This window comes from Capricornis sumatraensis, chromosome 10, assembly GCF_032405125.1.
Source record: "Capricornis sumatraensis isolate serow.1 chromosome 10, serow.2, whole genome shotgun sequence".
NCBI lineage: Eukaryota > Metazoa > Chordata > Mammalia > Artiodactyla > Bovidae > Capricornis > Capricornis sumatraensis.
In genome coordinates, this window is record NC_091078.1 from 14,493,018 (window position 1) to 14,511,414 (window position 18,397).

Sequence of the window (18,397 nt, forward strand, 5' to 3'; positions counted from 1 at the left end):
AATAGACATGTTAAGGCACTCAGCCTACAGTATTTTTGTTATAACAATGTATGTACACTAAGATGGAACTCCAGAGATTTGCAAAGGATCTCCCTTGAACAGGCAGCTGAATGCGGATCAACACTTGTATGTGAGGAAACCAAACAAGACTGAAAAAAGAACCACCCAGAAAGATTAGAGGCGATAATGCCTAGTACTCACACAAGATCACTAAAAGCGCCTACTGCAAACAACCAGGCTGGAAAAAAAAATCTCATGATTCATGGGGCACTGGGCAGAATACACAGCAAGATCTTTCCATAGTAGAAAGGCAAAATTAACCCTAAAACAGGAGCTCTCAACTGGGGGCAACTGGCACCCCAAACCATTTGGCAATTTCTGGAGATATTTTTGGTTTTCACAGCTGGGCGCTCATCTAAAGACTAGACATTAGGGATACTGTTAAAACACTCTGCAATGCACAGGACAGTCTCTCACAACAAAGAATTAGTGCTGATATGGAGAAATCCTCCCCTAAACCTAAACATGTCTCTGGTTCAGCCAAACATATCTTAAAAGCAGAATCAAAAGGATCAGAGTGTTTTCAAGTAATTTAATTACATCTCTCAACAAAGCGGGAGAATACAAAAGTATTCAGCACCCAACGGGTAAAATCACTATATCTGGGAACCAATCAAAGATGACCAGGCATGCACAGAAGTAGGAAAACTCACCTACAACATGTAGAAAATCAATTGAAATTGACCCAGAACAGACACAGATAATAAAATTATCAGACAAGGATGTTGACACAGATATGATAACTGTACTACATATGTTCAAAAAGTGAAATAAGAGATATGGACACATAAGATCCAACTCAAACTTCTAGAAATGAAATTGCAAAGATATGTAATAAAAAACACATTGGATGGGATTAATAGCTGATTAGATACTGTTGAGGCATAGTAAACTCGAAGACCTAACAATATGAATTATTCAAAATGAAACACAGGAAAAAGAGAACTTTTAAAAATGAAGAAAACAATATTCAGTCTTTAAAAGGAATCTTGAAGACCTTATGCTAAATGAAATAAGTCAGACACAAAAGGACAAATGTTGTATAATTACACTTTAGATGAGGTACCAGAACAGTCAAATTCATAGAGACAGAAAGCAGATAGTGGTTTCCAGGGACTGAGCAATAAGAGACAAAGGGGAATTACTGTTTAATGGGTACAAAGTTTTCATTTGGGATGATAAAGAAGTTCTGGAAATGGATGGTAGTAATGGGTGCACAACAAAGTAAATGTACTTAATGCCACTGAATTATGGACTTCAAAATGATTAAAATATGTTTGCTATGTATATTTTACCATGATTAAAAAAAAGAAAAAGAAACAAAATGAAAAGAACATCAGTGAGAGGTGGGACTTCAAACCGTCTAATAGACGCATTTATGTAGTCCTGAAGGGAGGAGACAGGAGAGGACAGGAAAAAACATTTTGAAGTACCAGTGGCCAGCATTTTCCAAAATTTGGTGAAAACAATAAACTCACATCCAAAAAGCTCAATAAACTCCAAACGTTAGAACCACACAAAAAACTATACCACACCGTAACATAATCAAATCACTCAAAATCAGTGATGAAAAAATCTTAAAAGTAAAAAGAGAAGATATATACATTACATACACAGGAACAAAGATGATAGCAGATTCCTCATAGGAAACAATGGAAGTTAGAAGACAGTGAAATAATGTCTTTAAAACACCAAAAGGGAAAAAAACAATCAACCTATAATTCTATGACCAGTAAAATGTTGTTAAAAAACAAAGGTAAAATAAATACTTTTTCAGACACACAAAAACTAAACAATTTCATCTCCAGCAGACCTGAACCACCAGAAATGTGAAAAGGAAGTCCTTCACACAGGAAAAAATGCCATCATATGAAAATAAGAATCTACACAAAGCATGGAAGAATATCAGAAATGGTACTTACATGGGTAAATACGTTAAGTAAAATATATGTCAACAATAGCACAGAAGTTGGGAGAAACAGACTACTAAAATAAAATTCTTCCAGAAAAGCAGGGAATATTTCTGAATTTATTCCATGAGGCCAGTATTATCCTGATACCAAAACCAGACATATCATTACAAAAAAATAAAACTATAGCCTGACAGGCCTTAAGAACACAGAAGGAAAAATCTGAAACATATCTTAGCAAATCAAATTCAGTAATATTTTAAAAGGATTCATATTTTACATACAAAAACATTCATATTTTACAGCAAGACAAGAAAAATTTAAACATAAAATTAAAAAATATTTTTTTCTCTGCCTTTGGCCTCTTCTCCCTTCACCACCAAGAACTGCATATCCGCATTATGCATCAACCAAACCTCCCCCATTGGCAGAAACACCTGCTCAGCCATAAAGTGCAACATTCTTCTAGCACCAATAAGACAACTCCTTAAAAGATAACTTTCCTTCTTGATCTTGCTAAGGGGCCGCAAGACTTTCAGATCTGGAGTATTAAACTGTCAATAATATATCATTTAATGTACAGCCCTCTGTCTCAAAAAAAAAAAAACCCACAAAAAACAAAAACTTACATAACTATGCCTATACTTCTAATTGGTAGAACAGCTCTGAGAGCTTTCTGACATGCTGTTCTTGGGTTATAGTCTCCAGTTTGGCTCAAATAAAATTTTCCATTTCTTTCTTAGATCGACTGATTTTCATTGACATGCATCAATTCTTACCAAATTTGGTCTATAAATTCCATGCAGTCCCAATCAAAATCCCAACAAGTTTCTTTGTAGATACTGATAAACTTATTTCAAAAGCTGATATGGAAATGCAAAGGACACAGAATAACCAAAACAAGCTTGAAAAAGAATAAGACTAGATAACTAATTACAAGACTGACTCATTGGAAAAGACCCTGATGCTAGGAAAGACTGAAAGCAGGAGGAGAAGGGGACGACAGAGGATGAGATGGTTGGATGGCATCATCGACTCAATGGACATGAGATTGAGTAAGCTCCGGGAGTTGGTGATGGACAGGGAAGCCTGACGTGCTACAGTCCATGGGGTCACAAAGAGTCAGACACGACTGAGCCACTGAACTGAACTGAGTACTGGCATAAAAATAAATCAATGGAATAGAACAGAGAATTGAGAAACAGACCTACATATTTATGGATATATAATATTCTACAGTTGTTCACAGGCAATTCAGTGGAGAAAGAATTGTCTTTTCATCAAATGCTATTAGATCAAATGAATATCTATATGCAAAAACAGTAATCCATATCTCTCACCACATAAAAATTAACTTCAATGGATTATAGACTTAAGGTAAAATCTAAAACTAGAAAACTTCTAAAAGAAAATATATGAGAAAATCTTCTTGAATTTAGGTTAAGTAAAGATTTCTTAGATATGACAACAAAAACAAAATCCTTAAGAGAGCAAGTTGATAAACTGGACTTCATTTGCCTAGTCAGGTGACTTAAGGACATAATTTTATGGTTTTTACTCTACAAATTTCTGCATTGTTTTGATCTGTTAAAGTATATACTTTTATAATACAGACAGAAAAATATATAGAAGAACAATGTATCTGTTGAAGAACACTAAAATTATAATTTCAAAATTACCCCTCCCCCAAGAACTACTTTTAATTTTTTAATTTATCTTTCACACATAGTATTTTCTATATAGAAAATTTCTACAGAGAAACCATGCCACATGTAATACATTTTAACTTAACATTGTTGCATGAGTCCTGTCTAACGTCATCAAACTATCCTTTGAAAAGGACATTCCATTGTATGTCTATACAATAATCTGCCGATTTCCCAATGTTGACAACTGTTCACAATTTTATTACTATTACAAACAGTACCGTAGTGTCTTCGGTTAGATTTCTAGAAGTAGAATAACAGAATCAAAAAATTCTGACATGTTAATTGGACATTAACTCCTAGGTAGTCATTAAAGCCTGATCCACATCAAAAAGCTTGACCCACATCAAAAAGCACTGCATGCAAAGCATAGAACCTGTCCAAAATGTTAACTGGTACATAAAGGAAAGATCTCAACTTGAGACACAACTTCAAAGAAGTTTATTTTGAAATCATGAGCAATTAAGAAATTAGTTATCAAAGGTCAATACAAGGCACTGAGAACACAGTCCACTGATGCAGAATTGTACCATCAACAGGCATTACTCAAGCTTAGTTCCAACTCATAGATAATACATAAACTAAAGTATCTGACTGTTCTGTACAGATATCTTATCTTTTGGATGGACTGACAAATTTTTGAAACCTATTCAAAAATTCAATTTTCAGCATATCAACTTGTTCATTTACTAGCAAATTTATATTTCTCTCCAAATTTAGTTCACATTGATTAGAGATTTCAACAGCTTGACAGCAAAAGAATTCATTATTTCCTATGATCTTATCTCCATACTTAACACAATGAAAACAGCTTACATAAACACAAGAACTTTAAATCTGGTATTTCTTTTTTTTTTAAGTCTTTATTACATTTGTTACAATATTGCTTATGTTTTTGCTTTTTTGGCCATGAGGCATGTGGGACCTTAGCTTCCCAAACAGGGATCAAACCTGCACCCAGTGCATAGGAAGACAAAGTCTTAACCACTGGGCCACCAGGGAAGTTCTCCCAAAATCTGGTATTTCTTAACAGAAGCACAGCTATTCATTAATCAGTGAGTGGTATGCATTCCACTGGAGTGACAGGCACTAAATTATTATCTTCACAATAATATAAATAACTCAGTTGTGAATACTATATTAAAACTGTAAATACTGTGTATTAGGTGTAACAAACCAAGCACAATCAGTCCAGAACTACAAAAAGAGACAATGTCTATCAACAAACTCTTTCCCTATTCTGCCTCACTAAAGCTATTTGTTTTGCCCTTCCCTATCTCTGTGACTGACCAGCTACAGGACAATCTGGCCACTCCTGGAAATGATGACTTGACACAAGGAGTATCACCATCTGTGAATCACCACTGACTCAGTGTCTGTGACAAATACAATGAATTGGCACTCAGCATCCTTTCCAATCTCCCTCCAGTTGTTTTTTGTACTATAGAGGTTAAAAAACTAAAAATTATCCTCCAGGATCCCTTGCCACTAAGGTTCTAAATGTGAATTAAGTTTAGCCAACTATATCCCCTGACATGAGATGTGGAAAAGTGACGTTGAAAGCTGAGCTTTTCTGTACACCAGTGTTGAATCAAATCTCAGAGAAAGTTTTGGCTGAAGTAGAAAAGAACAGCTTTATTGCTTTCCCAGGCAAAATGGGAAACAGCAGGCTAATGCCCTCAAAACCATCTGTCCCAACTTGGGGAAGACAGTGAGAAGTTTTACAGTAATTGTCCAAGAGGGTGTGATCGGCTCCTAGACATTCTTTTGATAGGTTGATGGCGAGGTAAGTAGGAGTCAGCATCATCCACCTTCAGGTCCAACTGGTCTGGGGTCTACATGCTTGTGGATAGCATATCATGGTTAATCATTAACTTCTCCCACCTGGAGAGGGTTTAAGTATCTGCAAAATAGCTCAAAGATGATGTGTATAACCTTTGATAGGGAAACAGGACCTTGCCCCAAGGCTGCTCTGGACTGTTTGTTTCTCTCTGGTCTCCCATCCCTTTCCTAATTAACAACTGCTTGAATCTGCCCACTGGGACTCAGGGAAGGTGATGGAGGATGAATGAAGGCTGTTTCCTATAATCAAAGAAATGCGGGACACAGAAGGGCTTTGTGCCCAGGAACCCCACAGGGACCCCTGCACAGTATCAAAAGCGGAAAGTGAAGTAGGGGCCAAATTTTTCTAAAGTTTGGTATCCACAAGACAGATTATGGAAATGTTGGGTGTGAGTGTGTATGTAATTCTCCAGTTTCCAATCACTCACTCTTTGTCTGGAAGCAGCTGCAGCTGTAGAGCAGCAGTGCCGGCTCCCTAATGCCTGCATCACATATGTGACGATACGTTTCTTCTGTGTGTGTGTTAGACTATACATACCTGAAATTTTATTGTTTCAATCATTTTAAGTGCACAGCACTTCACTTCTTCAGTGGAATTAAGTACATTTACATTGTTGTTCAATCATTAACCACCATTTATTTTTAAAACTTTTCCATCATGCCAAATGAAAACTCCCCACTGTTTCCTCCCGCATGCTCCTGTCAAACACCATTCTACTTTCTGTCTCTATTATTCTAGACACAACCAGTATCCAGAAAAATGTCTACTTCTGCTTCATTGACTATGTCAATGCCTTTGACTGTGTGGATCACAATAAACTTAAAATTCTTAAATTTTAAGAAAATTCCTAAAGAGATGGGAATACCAGACCACCTTACCTGCCTCCTGAGAAACCTGTATGCATTTCAAGAAGCAACAGTTAGAACCAGACATGGAACAATGGACTGGTTCCAAACTGGGAAAGGAGTACGTCAAGGCTGTATATTATCACCCTGCTTATGTAACTTCCATGCAAAGTACATCATGAGAAACACTGGGCTGGATGAAGCATAAGCTGGAATCAAGACTGCTGAGAGAAATATCAATAACCTCAGATATGCAGATGACACCACCCTTATGGCAGAAAGTGAAGAACTAAAGAGTCTCTTGATGAAAGTGAAAGAGGAGAGTGAAAAAGTTGGCTTAAAGCTCAACATTCAGAAAACTAAGATCATGGCATCCAGTTCCATCACTTCATGGCAAACAGATGGGGAAACAATTGAAACAGTGAGAGACTTTATTTTGGGAGGATCCAAAATCACTACAGATGGTGACTGCAGCCTTGAAGTTAAAAGACTCTTGCTCCTGGAAAGAAAAGGTACAACAAACTTGGACAGCATATTAAAAAGCACAGATATTACTTTACCAACAAACGTCCATCTAGTCAAAGCTATGGTTTTTCCAGTAGTCATGTATGGATGTGAGAACTGGGCTGTAAAGAAAGCTGAGCACTGAAGAACTGATGCTTTTGAACTGTGGTGTTAGGAGAAGACTCTTGAGAGTCCCTTGGACGGCAAGGAGGTCAAACCAATCCATTCTAAAGGAAATCAGTCCTGAATATTCCTTTGGAAGGACAGATGCTGAAGCTGAAGCTCCAATACTTTGGCCACCCAATGTGAAGAACTGACTCATTGGCAAAGACTCTGATGCTGGGAAACACTGAAGGCGGGAGGAGAAGGGGACAACAGAGGATGAGATGGTTGGATGGCATCACCGACTCGATGGACATGAGTTTGAGCAAGCTCCGGGAGTTGGTAGATGGACAGGGAAGCCTGGTGTGCTACAAGTCCATGGGGTCGCAAAGAGTTGGACACGACTGAGCAACTGAACTGCACTAAATTGAGATACAACCAGTGGAATCCTACAATGTTTGTCCTTTCATGTCTGCCTTATTCTCCTTTGCATAATATCTTCAAGGTTCACCATGTTTTAGCATATGTCAGAAACTTTCTCATTTCTAAGGCTAAATAATATTCAAGATTCACCATGTTTTAGCATATGTCAGAAACTTTCTCATTTCTAAGGCTAAATAATATTCCATTGTATGTATATATCTCATTTTGTTTATTCATTCATCCATCAATGGACACTTAGGTGGCTTTTAGTTCTTGGCTATTGTGAATAACGCTGCTATGAACATGAGTATATACAAATATCTGTTTAAGTCTTGCTTTCACTTCTTTTGAGTATACATCCAGATGTGGAATTTCTGGGTCATTTGATTAATTGCTTAATTTTTTCAGGAATCATCATACCGTTTTCAAAGCAGCTGCACTCCCAGAGCAACACACAAGTGTTTTAATTTTCCACATCCCTTACTAACACTTGCTTTTTTTTGATTTTTGGTTTTAATAATGGTCCTCTTAATGGGTATGAAGTGGTATCTCCTGTAATTTTGGTTTGAGTCCCATTAATGACTAGGGATGGTAAGCATCTTTTTATTTGCTTTCTGGGCAATTGTATATATTCTTTAGACAAATGTCTATTCAAGTCTTTTGCTCATTTTTGAATTGGTCTGTGATGGTTGTTGTTCAAATGGTATGTTCTTAAACTAACAGTTCCATACTGGCCTTCTGTTACCCTAATATTTACCTTTGCTAACCGCAGCAAAGGTAGCACTCCTCTAGCAGGCTTGTTCAAATCTTGTTCTAGACATCATTCCTGGACTTCCCTGGTGGTCCAGTGGCTAAGACTCTGCGCTCCCAATGTAGGGGTCCAGGTTCGATCCCGGGTCAGGGAACTAGATCCCACAAGCTAAAACTAAAGGGTCTGCATGCCACAACTAAAAGATCCTACATACCACAATTAAGATCTGGCGCAGACAAAATGAAAAACAAAACAAAACAATAGAAGTCACTCTTAGCAGCCCAGTCCACAGGCTAGTTTGTCTCTTGTAACCGAACCCTGACTGAATATAATCATTTTAGCCCTTCAGTCTTTCAAGTTGTCATCTTTCAAAGCAAGTAAAGTACCCAAAGTTAAAAGGCTTCAAACTAACTCATAAGGTCCACAATCTGGTAAAATTCTAGGTAAGGCAAATAACTTTATGCTGTTTCCTTTAATTTCCTGCTCTTATTAAATTTATATACCATTCTCTTTGGAATGAATGACATGTTTTATTACAATGGGTTGCCATTTCCTTCTCCAGGGGATCTTACAGAACCAGGGATCGAACCCGGGTCTCCCGCATTGGAGGCAGATGCTTTAACCTCTGAGCCTTTTATTACAATAGGCTATTCAAATACCTTTTCCTCAACCAAGAACACTGGGTCAGTAGAAAAGGACTTAGAGTAATAAAATGTCCCATTAAAAATGTAAATAAAGCCTATATTCAGATGTGGCCATTTCATCTATTAGTTAGGTTCAACAATATCAAGAATAAGAAAATACACAAATACTACAGTAAAAATTAAAGAAAGGGGGAGAAAAAGGAAAATAAGAATGTATTTAGTAAACAAAAAAAAATATCTAATACCTAGGACAGCAAGAAAATTAAGTAGGTTTTTGTTAGGTTATTTTTGTTTTATTTTTACAGAAGATAGTATGGATTACTAAGAACACTACTAAGGTCTGTGTGATTAGCGCATAATAGGTTCTCAGTAAGTATTATTAAATGAATGTGCAAAAAAGTAGCAGTAATCAAAATAACTGAACTCAATTCCCAAAGACTTTTTGAACAAGATCATTTAAAAAAAAAACAAAATCCTGCCTTTAGATTGGTTATTTCATTGTTGAAAGTATACACTCTTAAAAAGATTAAAAAATTTCCTGTTATTTATGCCTATTTTAATTACAATATTTTATTACAAATTCTTCAGGACTTTAGAATAGTTTTAAATCAAGAAATTTAGAATGTCTAATTCCCAAGAGACAACCCCTGGTCACTAACTTGGTAAATTCACAAAGAATCAGGATCTGGTATCCAGTCTTGAAGTTTCAAAATCTGACCTTGTCAGTACCTCTAAAGTCCATCAAAACCAAGGGAGACTAACAGCAAACTCACAACCAGAATGCCCACACTAGACAAGTGTCTAGAGCGAATGCTCAAACACCTTGTCTCAGACACAACCTTATAATTTGGATATATCTAGAAGGCTGATTTAGTAAGCAGAATGTTACTTGTAGAGTAAGTAATCAGAACAAGGAAAAACAGATGCTATTAAGTAAAATTTAATTCAGACTGTTATGAGACCTAAAGTACCATCTGTGCCACACAGAGAGTATCTATCTAGAAAAGGCTGTTTATATCTCCCAGTTTGTTTATCTCTCTTCTACACAGTGCAGGATATAAAAAGCCAATTCTCTCTGACTCCTCCTCTGCCTATGCTCTAAGTAAACCATATATATGATGGCTTTCAACCCTGGCTATTATGAGAATAATCTAAATTTTAAAAACATGTCTGTACCAACAATCCCCATGCCCCACTACAGGACAACTGAGTCACAATCTCTCAAGATAGAGGAGCTTTCAGTTCAGTTCAGTTCAGTTCAGTCGCTCAGTCGTGTCCGACTCTTTGCGACTCCATGAATCGCAGCACACCAGGCCTCCCTGTCCATCACCAACTCCCAGAGTTCACTCAGACTCATGTCCATCGAGTCAGTGATGCCATCTAGCCATCTCATCCTCTGTTGTTCCCTTCTCCTCCTGCCCCCAATCCCTCCCAGCATCAGAGTCTTTTCCAATGAGTCAACTCTTCGCATGAGGTGGCCAAAGTACTGGAGTTTCAGCTTCAGCATCATTCCCTCCAAAGAAATCCCAGGGCTGATCTCCTTCAGAATGGACTGGTTGGATCTCCTTGCAGTCCAAGGGACTCTCAAGAGTCTTCTCCAACACCACACTTCAAAAGCATCAACTCTTCGGTGCTCAGCCTTCTTCACAGTCCAGCTCTCACATCCATACATGACCACAGGAAAAACCATAGCCTTGACTAGACGGACCTTAGTCAGCAAAGCAATGTCTCTGCTTTTGAATATGCTATCTAGGTTGGTCATAACTTTTCTTCCAAGGAGTAAGCATCTTTTAATTTCATGGCTGCAGTCACCATCTGTAGTGATTTTGGAGCCCAGAAAAATAAAGTCTGACACTGTTTCCACTGTTTCCCCGTCTATTTCCCATGAAGTGATGCGACCGGATGCCATGATCTTAGTTTTCTGAATGTTGAGCTTTAAGCCAACTTTTTCACTCTCCTCTTTCACTTTCATCAAGAGGCTTTTTAGTTCCTCTTCACTTTCTGCCATAAGGGTGGTGTCATCTGCATATCTGAGGTTATTGATATTTCTCCCGGCAATCTTGATTCCACCTTGTGTTTCTTCCAGCCCAGCGTCTCTCATGATGTACTCTACATATAAGTTGAATAAGCAGGGTGACAATATACAGCCTTGACATACTCCTTTTCCTATTTGGAACCAGTCTGTTGTTCCATGTCCAGTTCTAACTGTTGCTTCCTGACCTGCATATAGGTTTCTCTAGAGGCAGGTCAGGTGGTCTGGTATTCCCATCTCTTTTAGAATTTTCCACCGTTTATTGTGATCCACACAGTCAAAGGCTTTGGCATAGTCAATAAAGCAGAAAGAGATGTTCTTCTGGAACTCTCTTGCTTTTTCCATGATCCAGTGGATGTTGGCAATTTGATCTCTGGTTCCTCTGCTTTTTCTAAAACCAGCTTGAACATTTGGGAGTTCACGGTTCACGTATTGCTGAAGCCTGGCTTGGAGAATTTTGAGCATTACTTTACTAGCATGTGAGATGAGTGCAATTGTGTGGTAGTTTGAGCATTGTTTGGCATTGCTTTTCTTTGGGATTGGAATGAAAACTGACCTTTTCCAGAGGATCTTTATACCTATACATTTTTAAAAGTTCTCCAAGCAATTCTGATACGTACCAAGAGTTTCAAAGCACTATGTTACATTGCTCAATCTAATTCTGTTTGTTCTTCTACTTCTGGCTTGGATAACTAATCTTTGAGGTGACTGTGCACACATCTTATTTGACCTATTATACACTGGCTGTTTTTATGTTGAGTTGTTGTCTCTCTTATAATCTACATGATACAACTGAATGAAACATAAACATATACACAAGCTTCCCTGGTAGCTGAGCCGATAAAGAATCCTCCTGCGATATGGGAGACCTGGGTTCAATCCCTGGGTTGGGAAGAATCCCTGGAGGAAGGCATGGCAACCCACTCCAGTATCTTGCCTAGAGAATCCCCATGGACAGAGGAGCCTGGTGTGCTGCAATGCAAAGTCCACGGGGTTGCAAAAAGTCGGACACGACTGAGTAACTAAGCATAGCACAGGATGATAAGCACAATGAGGCATCCAATCAGTGGTACAGGGATATGGTGAGCAAGTTATTCAGGTACAAGATATTTGACATCTGTAGTGTTAATCCTTAGGCAATGGCACCCCACTCCAGTACTCTTGCCTGGAAAATCCCATGGACAGAGGAGCCTGGTGGGCTGCAGTCCATGGGGTTGCTAAGAGTCGGACACGAGAGCCACTTCACTTTCACTTCTCACTTTCATGCATTGGAGAAGGAAATGGCAACCCACTCTAGTGTTCTTGCCTGGAGAATCCCAGGGACGGGGGAGCCTGGTGGGCTACCGTCTGTGGGGTCGCACAGAGTTGGACACGACTGAAGCGACTTAGCTTAGCTTAGCAGTGTTAATCCTTAAAAATATCATGCCCACCTTCTGCTCTGTCAAAAATGTGCATATAACCTCTAGCCAGCCCTCCAAATGGGCAGTTCCTTCATACCCATGGTTCTTCATCCAGGGATTTGACCAACTGAAAATCGTGTAGTACTGCAGTTATTTGCTACTGAAAAAAATTGACAAATAAGTGCTCCTGTACAGTTCAAACCCTTGTTGCTCAAGGGTGAACTAACTATATACCCTAACTCATTCCCTTTAATTCTAAACTCTGTTCAGTGTATTTTCAGGAAGTAATAACATACCTGTTAAATAGCTCAGCTAACATTTAAGGCAGTTACAAAGTGCCAGCATGTTCTAAATACTCTACTAATATGCTCAAATAACCCTCTCAACAAACATATAAATAGATATTATCTTTCTCATTTTACAGATAACTGAAACAGAGAAACTTGTACTAGTAACTACTACAAACAAGACTCCATCCTAGACAATCTGATTTCAAAGTCCATCTGCTTATTCATTACACCACACCATCTCACATGAGCTAAGGGTGCATGGAGTTTTGTAGAGCTTGATGGTTATAAATATTGAATATTTTCTACTTATCAGCAGAAGAATTTATCAAAGATCTTCAGTTACGTCAGAGATTACATCAATGAGGCACCTCCCTGGTGGTCCAGTGGTTAATACTTTGCCTTCCAACTCAGGGGGTGCAGGTTCTATACCTAGTCAGCGAGCTAAGATCCCACAGGCCTCATGGCCAAAAAACCGAAACAGAAGCAATTTTGCAACAAATTCAATAAAGACTTTAAAAATGGCCCACATTAAAAAAAAAATCTTAAAAAAAATAATTACAGTAATGAGACTGCCTAATAATGAAGGCTTTCTGTGAATCACAAATTTTGCACTGTTCACTCTCAAACATTTACTGTCTGTTGTATACAGATGTCAGCTAGGACCGCACTGGGGACACAGTCTTAAGATGCCCTCTTGTTTCATTTGGTCATCAACTGGATTAAAACTGTGCATATGCTATCTGAAGGCATACTAGGCAATGGGGCATTTACCTAGATAAATCTGAAGCAGAGCCTACCCTCAAAGATTTTACAGGTGGGTATTGAAGAAAGTCATTTCTTAAAAAGATAAAAGGAATTATAGCTGCTAGTTCTTTATTATCTCATTTAACCCTCTGAAGAATGCTAATAAAGTGGTTACTTAAGTGACTTGCTAAAAATAAAAAAGAGAATTGGAAAGAGGTTATTTCCTGTTGGTGAGATCACAGAAGAGTTCTTGGGAGTAACATTTGAGCTGAGACTTTAAAAACTGGGCAGAGATGGAGAAAAAGCACAACAGCAGAGAAAACTACAGGACAAAGGTATTAAGACAGAAAACAATTGAGAACTGTTAGTATTCTTAGGGCACAGGGAATAGTAGTATAGTAAGTTGAAAATGTATACTAGGGCCAGATAATGGAAACTTTGGTCAAATTGAGAATACTCTACAGATAATGGAGAACCACTAGAGATTGTTGAAAAAGAGGATGATATAATCAGAGTGTGCTTTAGAAAGAATACTTGTCAGAAGAGTGTAAAATGATTATGAGGGTTGAAGTTAGGATGAAAAGAAACAAAAATGAGCAAAAGATATGAAGAGGCATGTTACTAAAGAGGATATATGAATGGCAGATAAGCCATGAAAAGATGTTCAGCATCACTAGCTACTGGGGAAATGAAAATTAAGACTATGATGAGGTATCACTATATACCTACTAGAATAGCTAAAATAAATTTTGAAAAAAGGAAATTCTGGCAAGAATGCAGAGAAACTGGATCTCTCACGCACTGCTGTTGACAAAGTAAAATTATATAGCCATGCTGGAAAATAGTTTGGCAATTTCTTAAAGAGATGAACATAAATTTATCATATGACCTAGCAATTGTACTCTTGGGCACTTATCCCAGACAAATGAAAACTTATGTCCACACAAAAACCTATACTCAAGTGTCCCTAGCTTCATTACTTGTAATTGCTGAGACATATAAAAACAAGTATACTACAATATATGAATAGTTAAACTGTGATGCATCCATACTATGGAAAACACAGCGGTAAAACCTTGGATACACACACTAGAAGGGTTCTCAAGGGCATCATACTGAGCGAAAAAAGTCAATCTTAAAACCTCACATTCTGTATGATTTCATTTGTCCTCAAAATGACAAAATTATACTGGTATAAAACAGTACAGAGGTTAAATGTTATCTGTCAGAGGTTAGAGAGAATTTGTTGAGGGATGGGGCTAACCCAACGAAGATCTTCACAGTGATGAAATATTTCCATATCTTGAGTAGATTAATGGTTACAGAAATCTGCTCAGGATAAAATGACATACATATATACACACTGAGTCAATGTCAATTTCCTAGTCTTAATATAGCGCTATAATTATGTAAGATGTGACCACTGAAAGTGCATGGGATTCCTCTGTACTGTTTACAGCTTCCTATGAATCTATAATTATTTCAAAATAAAAAATTTTAAAAAATTTTAAAGGAGAAAGTGTCCTAAAAAGTACACAGCACTTGTAGCATATGTATATATTTAAAAATAAATGAAATACCAAGCTATCAATAGTTACTCCTCCAGTGGACTCTTTCTTTCTCTATATCAAATATTTCTGCTGCTGCTGCTAAGTCGCTTCAGTCGTGTCCGAGTGTGACCCCATAGACAGCAGCCCACCAGGCTCTCCCGTACCTGGGATTCTCCAGGCAAGAATACTGGGGTGGTATTTCTAAAATTTCTAAATTTTATACAATAAGCATGTTGCAATACTTGATAATCAGGGGGGAAAAGTTATTTTAAGAAAATAAAAGCAATATCATTTCTCATTTGTTTGAAGCATATCACACAAACAGATATGACTTGAAAATTAAGAAAATAAATTCAACTCAATTAACGCAACCAAACACACACATACTAAATACAAGAAGACCAAGATAATAAGAGATCTGAGTACAAACCCAGCTCCATTGTTATCCATTAACAGTGTGACTTTGGAAGATGACTGAACCTTTGTGTTTCAACAGATCAAGAGATTTCAAAAAGAATAATCAGAAATATTAAAATCATGTTTTATGTCAGGATGGAAGAATTCTTATGTTAGAATTGGAAGTGACCTGCAAGATCTAGTACAATTTCTTAATTTACAGCTTAAGAAACCAGAGCTAGAGAGTTAAATATTTCAAACAGCTATTCCAACACAGAATCTGATATAAAAACCACAAAGCATAGTAGTTAAGAGTAGGGAGTCTTGGGAGTTTCCTGGTTGTCTACTGGTTAGGAATCCAGGCTTTTACTACTATGGCCCAGGATCAGTCCCTGGTCAGGTAAGTGGGATCCTTCTTTTTTTCCCTGAAAAGAAAAAAATGTACCGGCTCTGGAATCAAACTGCCTGGGTTCAAACCGTGGATTTACCATTCACAAGCTATAAGCTATGTGATCTTACAGAAGTTACTTAACATTTTTGGGAGTCACTATTTTTATATGTAAAATGAGAATACTAGTTCTTTACTCCACAGGCTTGTTGTAAAGAATACAAGGACTAATACAAGTAATGCATTTGTAGTAATGTGTGACAAAGAGAAATTCTCAGTAAATGTAAGCTGGTATTGCCCCCATCAACTCTGCTCTTTGCTCGTGTTGCCCTACACCTGAAATTAAATCATTAGGATCAGTCATCTATCAACTAATAATCAAACCCACTCTTACCTCTTGAAATCTTTTTTTTAATACAAAATCTTGAAATCTTTTGTTAATACAAAAGAAATGGGTATTTGAAAACAACTGTTAAAAGTTTATAAAGGTTTTACTCAAGGTGGAATTATCTTTAAGGGAAACAATAATGCAATTAAGTAACAAAAACTGAAAAGCAAAGTAACAATAGTGATTCCAGTAAACCAATGCAGAATTCTATATGTCAACATGAGTTTCTCAAACATTTATTTAATACCAAATTTAACTAAGCAAAAATATTTCGACAAGAACATACCACTCACCAACACATTTTAAAAGTATGTCATAGGTTGATGTAATTGATTATTGCTGACACCAAAAGAACTTCTATACTATGACAATTTGGGAATTCACTGGGAAAATTTCCTAACACGACAGGTACCAATAAGTGGAAAGACACAAACCACTCCCCTGGTCTTAATTACACAAACACACAAGAGACCTAAATGGCTTCTAATTTATCATTATGCAGTTTTTTAGACATAATGAAGACATTATCAACAAAATGAAACCTTTACTTGTCATGTGTTTTACAGAACCAAAATCTTTATTCAGGTGGTGATTGTAGTGATTTAAATATACTGAATTTTTCTTACAGAATGAAATAATGACATCTGAAGTTACATGGGCAGACCTAGAGATCATTATACCAAAGTCAGTCAGAAAGATAAATGTCACATGATGCTACTTATATACGTAACATAAAATATGAAATTAATGAACTTAATCTACAAAACGGAAACAGTCACAGAGAGAACAGACTTGTGGTTGCCAAGGCAGAGCAGGGGGCCACGGATCAGGAATTTGGAAACAGCAGACAATTACATATAGAAAGGATAAACAGAAAGGTCCTACTGTACAGCATAGGAAACTATATTCAATATCCTGTAATAAACCATAATGGAATATATAAACATGTAAATAAATAAGAAGGCTGGATTTTTCTTGTAGTTTCACTAGATTGTGTGTGTGTATGCCTGTGTGTGTGTACAAATATTCTAAAATACTGGAGTACAGCTGCCTGAAATAACTGTCCACTTTAAATATCATACGCTGTCTTCAAAAACCACACATTTAAATGTCCCTAAAGGAATTTAAAATGATTGATGAAATTTGGTTCATAAATATATGTGCTGTTTTAGGAAGTTATTCATGATTTGGTATCCAGTAAATTTTTTAAAAAATTACCATTTCCAAGTGATGTATAAAATCTAAAAAATAATACCCATATCCCAAGACAAACAATGGGGAAGAGATTTTTTTTTAATTTTATGAAGTTAATGTTAATCTATTCTCCTTAAAGCAATTATACGCTACAGTTGCACTCACACTAAAATAAGCTTAAATCCAACTTTATCTAATAAAGTTTATTCAATATGCATAATAGAGACGAATTATACCAATGTGCAGATCCATAAATCAGAGTATAAAAATAATTTTTAGGAGGACAAGATTTACTTTGGTCATTTAGCTCTCAGTTTATAGTGTTTGGGACTCTGCAGCTTTTTAAAAATCCCATTAAAATTTTTTAATCCTAAATTAAAAGCTTTTCACTGAGCAAACAAAAAACTACTATTTTCTCTTTACAGTTATCAAAAGATAGTTTGTTTCTTAGTAAGCACCATTTCTAAGTATCTATGAATTTGCTATAATTACAAAACTGTTTCAAAGACCCAGAACCACTTACTACCATTTTTGAAACACTGGCAGTAATTTTTAAAAATTTATTTATTCTTAATTGGAGGATAATTGTTTTACAATGTTGTGTTGGTTTCTGCCATGCATCAGCATGAATCAGCCACAGGTATACATATGTTCTCTCCCTCTTGAACCTCTTTCCTCATCTCACCCCCTACAGTGTCACAGAGCACTGAATCTGAGCTCTCTGCGTCATACAGCAAATCCCAACTGGCTATCTATTTTACATATGGTGATATTTATGTCTCAGTGCTACCCTCCCGATTTCTCTCCTTTCCCCACTGTGTCCACAAGTCTGTTCACTATGCTGTTCACTATGCTGATACTTCCACTGCTGCCCTCCATATAGGTTCATCAGTGCCATCTTTCCAGATTCCATATAGACTGATTGATATATGATAACTGTTTTTCTCTTTCTGACTTGCTTCACTCTGTACTAGCAGTGATTTTTTTTTAACCCTTCTGCTATATCCCACTCCTGGGCAGTAGAATCTGGGGCAGCACATTTGAAATACATTAAATTGCCTCTTCAGTTACATTATCACTCTTTTGGCTGCACTTCAGCCCCAGACCATGCACTGTTACCTACCGTTATTAAAAAAGTTTTCATGTTTTTGTCAGAACACAAAAGTTTTCCGACTCCAACTTGCATTCAAATTAAGACTTCCACTATTAGGTTGCACCTAATTCTAT